The 11,624-nt window shown below is 33.9% G+C and overlaps 4 non-coding genes and 1 pseudogene across 4 annotated transcripts; all 5 read left to right on the forward strand.

Moving 5' to 3' along the window:
- The first annotated feature begins 817 nt into the window (after positions 1–817).
- LOC145848963 (5S ribosomal RNA) lies at positions 818–936 on the forward strand. Its single transcript, XR_014372250.1, has one exon. It is a non-coding gene; the product is annotated as a 5S ribosomal RNA (ribosomal RNA).
- Positions 937–4,331: 3,395 nt separating this feature from the next.
- On the forward strand, positions 4,332–4,450 carry LOC145848957 (5S ribosomal RNA). Its single transcript, XR_014372246.1, has one exon. It is a non-coding gene; the product is annotated as a 5S ribosomal RNA (ribosomal RNA).
- A 3,289-nt stretch (positions 4,451–7,739) lies between these two features.
- LOC145848959 (small subunit ribosomal RNA) lies at positions 7,740–9,547 on the forward strand. Its single transcript, XR_014372248.1, has one exon. It is a non-coding gene; the product is annotated as a small subunit ribosomal RNA (ribosomal RNA).
- A 182-nt stretch (positions 9,548–9,729) lies between these two features.
- LOC145848966 (5.8S ribosomal RNA) lies at positions 9,730–9,882 on the forward strand. The gene has a single exon (XR_014372252.1). It is a non-coding gene; the product is annotated as a 5.8S ribosomal RNA (ribosomal RNA).
- Positions 9,883–10,103: 221 nt separating this feature from the next.
- LOC145848962 (large subunit ribosomal RNA) lies at positions 10,104–11,624 on the forward strand (annotated as a pseudogene; the record flags this gene model as incomplete).

The raw sequence follows: 11,624 nt of genomic DNA on the forward strand, positions 1-11,624 counted from the left end.
GAATTGTTATTTAGTTTAAAAATATAATTTATATTACTTTTATTTTATTTTACTATTTTATATTTTTATTAAAAAATTTCTTGTTTAGTTTCTAAGCAACCACAGTTACGTTTATATGTTTAGTTCTATTGTATTCTATATTTATCGATAATTTAATAAATGTTTTAAAAGACTATTCTGGTTTTCCACGCTCTCTTCAAAAATGTGAGTTCTTTTAATTCTTCCACTTAATTATTCATTTTAAAGTAAACAACTAGTTATACTATACAACTAGTTATATTATTACATTATAATGTATGTGTATTATATACTATCATTTTATAACATAAACATAGTTGAGTTATTAAATTAAACGTCAAATATTTTATTACCTAAAATTAAGTTAATCGTAAAATCTGATGTAGTATGAGATATTCCTTAGAAACTAACTATAAATATTCTTGAAGTAAAACAATACCATCTATAAATAGAACAATGAGAAATAGTAAAACAAACTAAACACAACATGTTTATTTTAACAATATTTTTTATTTAGTTTAATCTAATCTAGTTTACTTAATAAACTTTACTTCTAATTATCATAGTATTTAATATAGAATATAGTTAACAATCTTTTAAACAAAGTCTTAAATAAAGTTACAGGGAGTAATTGTAATTAAAACACCAAAAAAAAAAGGTATTAATAAAAAAAATACTTACATCAAGTTAAAATTTTATAAGGATTAATTTTAAAATATCAAATCGAATTGTAAATCAAGTGCAAATAGGTTTTTTAAACAAACCGAAGGTTTATAAAGGCTTGTAAACGGTTTCAGACGCCTACGACCATACCACACTGAGCACACCCCATCTCGTCCGAATCTGGGAAGTTAAGCAGTGTCGGGCGTGGTTAGTACTTAGATGGTGACCGCTTGGGAATACCACGTGCCGTAGGCTTTGCTTTTTGAATTCATCTTTTTTGTACTATTTTCTTTCTGACCTATTTATACTTATTACTCGTTTATTTACATTTTTTTAACGCTTTAAAAGAAAAGTAACTTCTAGTTATTAGCAAATAAAAACGTAAGCCAATCAGATAACGTTATTTGCTGTTTAAACCAATTAGAGCGCTAAAAAAGTGGTTTGACCAGTTTGAGATATCGAAAAAATAATTGCACCATCTTGTAGAGTACAATTTCTGAGTTAAAATTAATACAATTAGTCTTTTATACTAAAACTTAAAAGTTTTTTTGTCCACAAACAAATCACTTGAAAAATCAAACGAAAATAAATTTTGCACTTTTGTATTGTGAGTCATAATAAGTTATTTACTGTTACCAACAGATACTAGCAAAAGCTTCTTAAAGTTTTGTATTAACTTAATGTATTTGTAATAAATTTTACTTAATAGAAACTATTGAATTACGTTTACTTAGTTTACTTTTGTATGTGTATTAAATATATAGCAATTTTGTTTGAACTTAAATAAGGACTATTAAACTATTAAAAGAAAACTATCAAAGTTTACTAACTCAAAAGCTAAATCTTAGTTTTATTGTTATAAACATTTATGTTGTAATTTACTAATAACTAAATGAGTTTATTTCAAACAAAAAGAATTAAATAATGTTATGTTATGTCAAGCCTCCTATATGAGGTATATAGGTATATAAGGTATACAAGCTTATGTTTGAAAGTTATAATAATAAAAATAAAAATAAATATTAGTTGGTAAAATTTGTATGTTTTAATATGCTTTGAAATTAGAGTTAGTATAGAAGTTTTTTTTTAAGTATAATAAATATAAATATTTAGTTACTAACAATAAACTAAAATACCAATTTTGTAGTTATTACAAAAAAAAAACAAAAATATTATACAAAAGTTTCATAATTATAAGCTTTGAATAACTTTACTTCATAACTATATTCATGTTTGCATATTTAAATTATAAAAAGTTAGTGTTTTGTGTATTGACTTTATGATTATTTTATTTTAGTAACTGTTAGTTTTATACTTTAATAAAAGAAATATGGTTAACAAGTAAGTTAAAAATGAAAGAAGCATAAAAAAACACACTATTTAACTGCTTATTCAATAGTTTGATTATTTAATTATTTTTCTGTTATATAGTTTAATCGTATTGTATAAAAAATACAGAGGTTTAAAGTAAGTTTGAATAAAAATAAAACAAAACATATAAAAAACAGTTCAAATACATAGTTTTTTTTTTAATGTTCGCGATGGAGAAAACAATGGAGAAAATTTAATTCTTTAATAATAAGTAGTAATTTAAAAAAAAAATAATACAAATAAAGTTATACAATATATATACAATAGTTTGTCAAACTAGGCAAAAAAGAGTAGGCCACCACTACAATCCAATGTTCCAACTGGAAATTCAATGAGATCGTTACTGTACTTGTGATGAACGTTGATAATCCCAAAGATTGTAAGTCGAAGGCCTTACCCAACCTAACCAGCGCACTGGTTTTCTTACAACTGAATTAATCAACATTTAATATTGAATATAATCATTATTGATAGATAGAGGAATGTTGACAATCAACAACAGATTGTAAGTCAAAGGCATTACTCGACCAAAGTACCCACAACCTAGATTGAACAACATTTATTAGATAGATTTGTTTATTGATAGATAGAGAAATATTGACAATCCACAACAGATTGTAAGTCAAAGGCATTACTCGACCCAAGTACCCACAACCTAGATTGAACAACATTTGTTAGATAGATTTGTTAAATAGATAGATAGTACAGTATAATCTCAAAGAATTTGAAGTTGAACATTGAACAATAGTGGCCACCATTTCAGGCCTGCTGGCAGCTAGATTACAGCCCCCGGCTACGCAGACCTGCAATATTGATGAAAAAAAACAGTATATATATTTCCGAATCTGACTTTGAGTACTTTTTATATATTATTAACAAAGTTTTTTAGGGGTAATATCTGTTTAGTTCTTTAATATATCTTTAAAATAAAACACTAAATTAATAACATAATAATAATAATATTTTGTTTTTAATTCGTTAATAAAGTTATTTAATAATATTATATATTAAATGTATATAATAAGTTTAAGTAATAAAATAAATATAATATAACAAATATATTGTATAATAATAATTTTAAAATTAGTAAAAAATAAATAAACATAGTTGAGTTATCAAATTAAACAAACTAGAACGTCAAGTATTTAATTACTAAAATTAATTTAATTTAAATTCAAATTGACACTGTAATTGACATGTAATTGTAATTGACAAAATTATAAAAATCAACCTATTTATATAGCAAAATATTTCTTTATCTTTGTCGTGGCGTTGGGTCTTTGGTCTTGACAGCTAACTCATAAGCGGAAGGTTGTGAGATCGAGTCCCGCTAGTCGTCACGCAAGACATATACTTGAGAGCCGGAGTTAAATTTCTTTGTCATTTGAATTTGAACGCCTGCTAGACAGGCAATTTTTTTGTTATTTAGTGATTTATTAAAGCAGTTTTGCGTTTTACGTTTTTAGCAGACATGCAGTTTCCACTATGACATTGTTTACGTTAATTAATTGTCTCTCAAAATATATTTATATTATATCACATTAAATGAAAAAATAAGTTAACTATCTTATATTAATTTAAATAACGTTTATATAACCTTTTACTAAATTTTTATAAGTTTAATATTCTTATCAATTATTTTATATATTACTTTTTTAAGGTGTTTAAAACTTTTAGAAGCTGTATGTAATGTCTTTTAGTTTAATAGTTCTGTTAAACTATAAAAAAATATAAACATGGTTGAGTTATCAAATTAAACAAAATAGAACGTCAAGTATATAATTACTAAAATTAATTTAATTAAAAAAAAATCTCAGGTAATCTAAAATGTCAGGAATTATTTAAAAATAAATATAAATTTAAAACTTATTATATTGAAAAGATTGATGAATAATACTCTTGAATGTATGCAATGTTTGTATTTGTAATGCAATAACATAAATGGATAGATCAATGACAAATTGTAAACATATTGTATTATTTTATTTTACGATTTTATTTATTTAATTCAATAATTCAATAAACTTTACTTCTACTTGTCCTGGTCTTAGGTAATTTATAGATAACAATTATTTAAACAAACACTTTTGTACAGTTACAATACAGTTTTAGTACAGTTTGGGAGTAACTGTTGATAAAAAAAAACAAAAAAAAAGGTTAATTCAGGTTAAAATTTTATAAGGAATAATTTTAAAATATCAAATTGATTGTAAATCAAGTGCAAATAGGTTTTTTAAACAAACCGAAGGGTTTATAAAGGCTTGTAAACGCTTTCAAACGCCTACGACCATACCACACTGAGCACACCCCATCTCGTCCGATCTGGGAAGTTAAGCATGTTCGGGCGTGGTTAGTACTTAGATGGGTGACCGCTTGGGAATACCACGTGCCGTAGGCTTTTGCTTTTTGAATTCATCTTTTTGTACTATTTTTCTTTCTGACCTATTTATACATATTACTCGTTTATTTACATTTCTTTAACGCTTAAAAGAAAAGTAAATTCTAGTTATTAGCAAATAAAAACGTAAGCCAATCAGATAACGTTATTTGCTGTTTAAACCAATTAGAGCGCTAAAAAAGTGGTTTGACCAGTTTGAGATATCGAAAAAATAATGGCACCATCTTGTAGAGTACAATTTTCTGAGTTAAAATTAATACAATTAGTCTTTTATACTAAAACTTAAAAGTTTTTTTGTCCACAAACAAATCACTTGAAAAATCAAACGAAAATAAATTTTGCACTTTTGTATTGTGAGTCATAATAAGTTATTTACTGTTACCAACAGATACTAGCAAAAGCTTTTTAAAGTTTTGTATTAACTTAATGTATTTGTACTTAGTTTAAATTAATAGAGTTTATTTGGTTTACTTTATTATGTGTATTGAATGTGATACAACTAAAACAAAACAAACAAGGAGAGTACTTGAATAGAACCAACACAATTTACAGACCAGTTGTGTACTAAACTTAAAGCAATTCTGAATAGTGAATATGCAGTTATTATTATAAGTTCAAAGTTCACTTTAACTTAATTTAATGTATTTTGTAAATTGGTTTTATTTAATAGATAGTAGTGAATTACTTTATTTAATTTACTTTAGTATGTGTTATATAACTTTATTTAAACAAGAAGCAAAACGGGATTATACTTTCAATAAACTACACAATTTACAGACCAGTTGTGTACTAAATTTAAAGCAATTCTGAATAGTGAATATGCAGTTATTATTATAAGTTCAAAGTTCATTTTTATTTATTTTAATGTATTTTGTAAATTGGTTTTATATAATAGATAGTAGTGAATTACTTTATTTAATTTACTTTAGTATGTGTTGTATAACTTTATTTAAACCAGAAGCAAAACGGGATTATACTTTCAATAAACTACACAATTTACAGACCAGTTGTGTACTAAATAAAAAGCTATTGTGAATAGTGAATATGCAATTGTTATTATAAGTTTATAAGTTCACAGTTTACAAAAGCTTAACAATTTAGTTATTATTTTGTTCATATTTGCATATCTAATTTATGAAAAGTTAGTGTTATGTGTATTGGCTTTTTAATTTCTTTATTTGTAGAACTGCTAGTTTTATATTCTAAAGAAACATGTTTAAATAAATATGTTTAACAAGTAACTTAAAAATGGAAGAAATATATTGTATATATTGAACTATTTATATTTATTCTAGCTATTTGCTTAGTGTATTTATTAATGTGATTATTTTATTTTGTTGTTTGTCTTATAGTTTAATCGTATTGTGTTGAAATATATATAACAAATACAGAGGTTTAAAGTAAGTTTAAATGAAAATAAAATAAGACATATAGTTGAAATTATAAAATTATAAGTTTAAAAAAATAGTTTTTTTTTTTTTTTCTTTGTTTGTTTGATTGTTTGTTTATTATATAATCGCGACGTTTCATTTTATTACTTTTAAGCATACTAAATATAATAATAGGTATAGTTATAGGAAAAATTCTATTAGTTTCTAATGTAATAAAAAAGTTTATTTCCACAAATAAATAAATACCTGAAAAATCAAATGAAAAATAAATTTCGCACTCTTGTATTGTGAGTCATAATAGGTTATTTACTGTTACCAACAGATACTAGCGAAGGCTTTTTAAAGTTCTATGTTAATTCAATGTATTTGTACTTAGTTTTATTAAAATGACAGTATTTTTAGTTAAGTATGTTTATTTAACGTTGTGTAACTCAAGTAAAACCAGAAGCAAATAAGGAGACTACTTTCAATAAACTACACAAATTAAAAATATATTATTATTTATAAATCAATCGTGTTGTGTTTCAAAATACATTTTTCAAATAATGTTTTACAAGTATTTATCAGTTATTTAGTTTTCTTTTTATAGTTTAGCTGTATTGTTTTATTTATTTGTTATTATTTTTATTTAATTGTTTGCTTATTATATTTATCGCCATGTGCTTAAAAAATAAAACAACTATAAAGGTTTAAAAAGTAAGTTTAAATAAAAATAAAATGAAACATATAAAATAAGTTTATGATTTTTTTATTATTATTATTTTTATTTAATTGTTTGCTTATTATATTTATCGCGATGTGCTTAAAAGAATAGAACAAATACAAAGGTTTAAATTGTAAGTTTTAAATAAAATAAAATGTAACATATAAAATAAGCTTATGTTTGATTTTTTTATTTTATTTTTATTTATTTTTATTTAATTGTTTGTTTATTATATTTATCGCGATCTGCTTAAAAAAATAAAACGAGTATTAAGGTTTGAAAAGGTTATTAAATAAAAATAAAATGAAACATATAAAATAAGCTTATGTTTTTATTTTTATTTTTTTTTTTATTATTATTTTTATTCAATTGTTTGTTTATTATATTTATCGCAATGTGCTTAAAACGATAAAACAAATATAAAGATTTAAAAAGTAAGTTTAAATAAAAAATAATACAAATAAAGCTTATTTATAATAAACAAACATATTTAAAACATTATAAAAAGTAGTTTATATATATTATTTTTTATTTATTTCTTTTAAACATATTAAATAAAGTATAAAAAAAGTATTAAAACATTTAAACGTAGCATAAATAAGCTTAAAATATTAAAAAAATTGAAAAGAAACAAAGAAATTTAAAAAAATCGGGAAAAATCGGCAAAAAAGTTCAACAACAACATTTGAGCATCATACGCGTATGCATTACTTTACACTAGTGAGAGAGACGTGTTTGTGCGTTCGGTCGACTTGGCGAGAAAGCGGGCTTAAAGCATTACTGTTTAGCACCCGAGGCGCGGCTATTGCAGCGGCGGCGAACGTGCTATGTAAACGCATCGGAGCAGCGTATGAAAAACTACAAGCGTCCAGCGGCGGTAGGCTTATAGCTTTGCGAAGTCGTCGAGACGAGTAGCCGACGCAGGCACGGCTCGAGGCGGGTAACTGCAGCAGACAGATGGCGTGTTGCTGCTGACGAGTTAACCGGCAGAAGGCAAACGGTTGGTCGGGAGAAAGAACAGTCAGTTGTATAGCTGCATGCTGCAGTCGACGCGGGCTGGCGCTTTAAACAGCAAAAGGCCGGCGCCGACTTTCAGTAACGTTCGCAAGGCTTTTAAGCCGAGTGATAGAAAAGGTCTGTATTTATACAGTAAAAACGCTCAGTCGAGCAACGGGTTTAAACGCCCTCGGATAGTTATCTGGTTGATCCTGCCAGTAGTCATATGCTTGTCTCAAAGATTAAGCCATGCAAGTGTAAGTACGAGCTCACGTACAGTGAAACTGCGAATGGCTCATTAAATCAGTTATGGTTCATTTGATTGTACGCTTTTACATGGATAACTGTGGCAATTCTAGAGCTAATACATGCGTAAAGCGCCGAACTGACGTGAGGCGCGCATTTATCAGACCAAAACTAACCGGCTTTCGGGTCGTTACAATGGTGACTCTGGATAAGCTTGCGGATCGCACGGCCTAGTGCTGGCGACATCTCATTAAAGCAACTGCCCTATCAACTATCGTCGGTACGGTATCGGCCTACCGAGGTTGTAACGGGTGACGGAGAATCAGGGTTCGATTCCGGAGAGGGAGCCTGAGAAACGGCTACCACATCCAAGGAAGGCAGCAGGCGCGCAAATTACCCATTCCCGGCTCGGGGAGGTAGTGACGAAAAATAACAATGCAGACCTCGTACGAGGTCCTGCAATTGGAATGAGTACACTTTAAACTTTTTAACGAGTATCCATTGGAGGGCAAGTCTGGTGCCAGCAGCCGCGGTAATTCCAGCTCCAAAAGTGTATATTTAAGTTGTTGCGGTTGAAAAGCTCGTAGTTGGATATAGGGACGGCGAGGTTGGTCGGTCGAAAGGCTAGCACTGGCCTCGTTGTTCTTGTTGGTCGGTGCCTTCGCGGTGCTCTTAACTGAGTGTTGCGGTGGTCCGGCAAGTTTACCTTGAAAAAATTAGAGTGTTCAAAGCAGGCTTTACGCTTGTATAATGTTGCATGGAATAATGGAATAGGACCTCGGTTCTATTTTGTTGGTTTTCGGAGCACGAGGTAATGATTAATAGGAACGGACGGGGGCATCCGTACTGTGCCGTTAGAGGTGAAATTCTTGGATCGGCGCAAGACGAACGACTGCGAAAGCATTTGCCAAGAATGTTTTCTTTAATCAAGAGCGAAAGTCAGAGGTTCGAAGACGATCAGATACCGTCCTAGTTCTGACCTTAAACGATGCCGACTAGCGATCGGGCAGTGTCGAACTTAAGAACTGTCCGGCAGCTTCCGGGAAACCAAAGTCTTTGGGTTCCGGGGGAAGTATGGTTGCAAAGCTGAAACTTAAAGGAATTGACGGAAGGGCACCACCAGGAGTGGAGCCTGCGGCTTAATTTGACTCAACACGGGAAATCTCACCCGGCCCGGACACAGCGAGGATTGACAGATTGAGAGCTCTTTCTTGATTCTGTGGGTGGTGGTGCATGGCCGTTCTTAGTTGGTGGAGCGATTTGTCTGGTTAATTCCGATAACGAACGAGACTCTTACTTGCTAAATAGCTGCTCGACCCATTGGGTCGGAGACAACTTCTTAGAGGGACTAGTGGCGTTTAGCCACACGAGATTGAGCAATAACAGGTCTGTGATGCCCTTAGATGTTCGGGGCCGCACGCGCGCTACACTGACCGGATCATCGTGTGTTCCCTAGGCCGAAAGGTCCGGGTAATCCGTTGAACCCCGGTCGTGCTAGGGATAGGGACTTGCAATTGTTTCCCTTGAACGAGGAATTCCCAGTAAGCGCGAGTCATTAGCTTGCGTTGATTACGTCCCTGCCCTTTGTACACACCGCCCGTCGCTACTACCGATTGAATGGTTTAGTGAGGTCCTCCGATTGAGCCTGGTACGTGCGGCAACGCACTCGCCGGTGTTCGAAAAGACGATCGAACTTGATCATTTAGAGGAAGTAAAAGTCGTAACAAGGTTTCCGTAGGTGAACCTGCGGAAGGATCATTAACGAATCGAAATTTGATTTCAAGCGACGTCTCTTCTTCGAAGGGACCGAGCCCTGTAACTGTTATAGTTCGGTCGCGTTGCTTCCTGACAGCGGGAGTAATAATTCAGCACGCAAGTGCTGGCGCGGCCGCTTCTTTTTGAACACGATTTTTTGGTTGCATTGAGATTGATTAACACGAGAGATCTCTTAGCGGTGGATCACTCGGCTCGAGCGTCGATGAAGGACGGAGCTAGCTCCGAGAAGTAATGTGAATTGCAGGACACATTGAGCATCGATATTCTGAACGCGTATTGCGGCCTCGGGTAATCCTGGGGCCACGTCCGTCTCAGGGTCTTTAACACACCGATCCTTTCATTAGTTTGAAAGTGCCTGCGACTCGTTTCTTAATTGAGGAGCGTGTCGTCAAAGACAGCTGGTCTGGCGATTTCACAGCTGAAGCGTGAGCAGCCTGCTGGCCTCGGGTGAGGTAGCAACGACGGTAGGTGCTCGAGAATAAGTTAAGTGACTTCAAAAGCCGACGTACAAAGCGCATGTACTTTTATAGTACATCACTTTTGACCTGAGATCGGGCGGGACGACCCGCTGAACTTAAGCATATCACTAAGCGGAGGAAAAGAAACTAACAAGGATTCCCCTAGTAACGGCGAGTGAAGCGGGATAAGCCCAGCGCTAAATCCGAGCCTTTTTGGAGGGCGAGGAAATGTAGCGTATGGAATTCAGCATGCGGCGAACCAACGACTGCCACGTTCTTCTGATCGAGGCCTTTTCCCAGAGCGGGTGTTAGGCCCTTGGCGGCGGTCGTAATTCGTCCTAGCGGTTTTCCCGGAGTCGGGTTGTTTGGAAATGCAGCCCTAAGCGGGTGGTAAACTCCATCTAAGGCTAAATACTGGCTCGAGACCGATAGCGAACAAGTACCGTGAGGGAAAGTTGAAAAGCACTTTGAAGAGAGAGTTAAAGAGTACGTGAAACCGCTTGGAGGCAAACGGAGGCGCCCATCGAGTCGCCGGACGTTTTCAGGCGCTGCGAGAGCTGTCCTACTGTTTGAGTGATCTTCGGAGACTCTTACGGTTGCGCTGGCGTCGCGGCGCTGCACTAGCGTTCGGCGAGGGCCGCGACCGGTTGCTGGGCTGACTTTGGTCGTTCGCAAGGTAGCTCTTCTTCGGAAGAGTGTTATAGGCGTTCGATTAGCTTCGGCTCGGCGACCGAGGAGAGATTCCGCGTCGGTCTTCGGACAGGCTGCGTGTTGATCGCTGGAATACGGCTTTGGAAACTGCTCGCAGTCTCTAGAGTTTGTACAAGGCCTTCTTCGCGTTAGCGCTCAGACGCCAGGGGTCTGCGGCTTAAGCTGGCCACGTCTCCGACCCGTCTTGAAACACGGACCAAGGAGTCTAACACGCGCGCGAGGTGTTGGGCAGTACGAAACCCGAAAGCACAGTGAAGGCAAACGAGGCGAGATCCTTTCATTAGGCGCATCGCCGGCCGATCCCATAGGCCGCGTCCTAGGGGTCGAGCAAGAGCGTGCTTGTTGGGACCCGAAAGATGGTGAACTATGCCTGAACAGGCTGAAGCCAGAGGAAACTCTGGTGGAGGGCCGTAGCGGTTCTGACGTGCAAATCGATCGTCGAATTTGGGCATAGGGGCGAAAGACTAATCGAACCATCTAGTAGCTGGTTCCTTCCGAAGTTTCCCTCAGGATAGCTGGCGCTTAGTCGCAGTTTTATCTGGTAAAGCGAATGATTAGAGGCCTTGGGGACGAAACGACCTCAACCTATTCTCAAACTTTAAATTGGTAAGAAGCCGGACTCACTCAATTGGAGTCTCGGCACGTGAATGCGAATGCCAAGTGGGCCACTCTTGGTAAGCAGGACTGGCGATGCGGGATGAACCGAACGTTCGGTTAAGGCGTCCGATGCAGGGACGTTCATGAGAGACCACAAAAGGTGTTGGTTGATATAGACAGCAGGACGGTGGCCATGGAAGTCGGAAACCGCTAAGGAGTGTGTAACAACTCACCTGCCGAATCAATCAGCCCTGAAAATGGATGACGCTCGAACGTCGAGCCTATACCGAACCGTC

This window comes from Thalia democratica, unplaced genomic scaffold (genome assembly GCF_965202585.1).
Source record: "Thalia democratica unplaced genomic scaffold, ktThaDemo2.hap1.1 HAP1_SCAFFOLD_1879, whole genome shotgun sequence".
NCBI lineage: Eukaryota > Metazoa > Chordata > Thaliacea > Salpida > Salpidae > Thalia > Thalia democratica.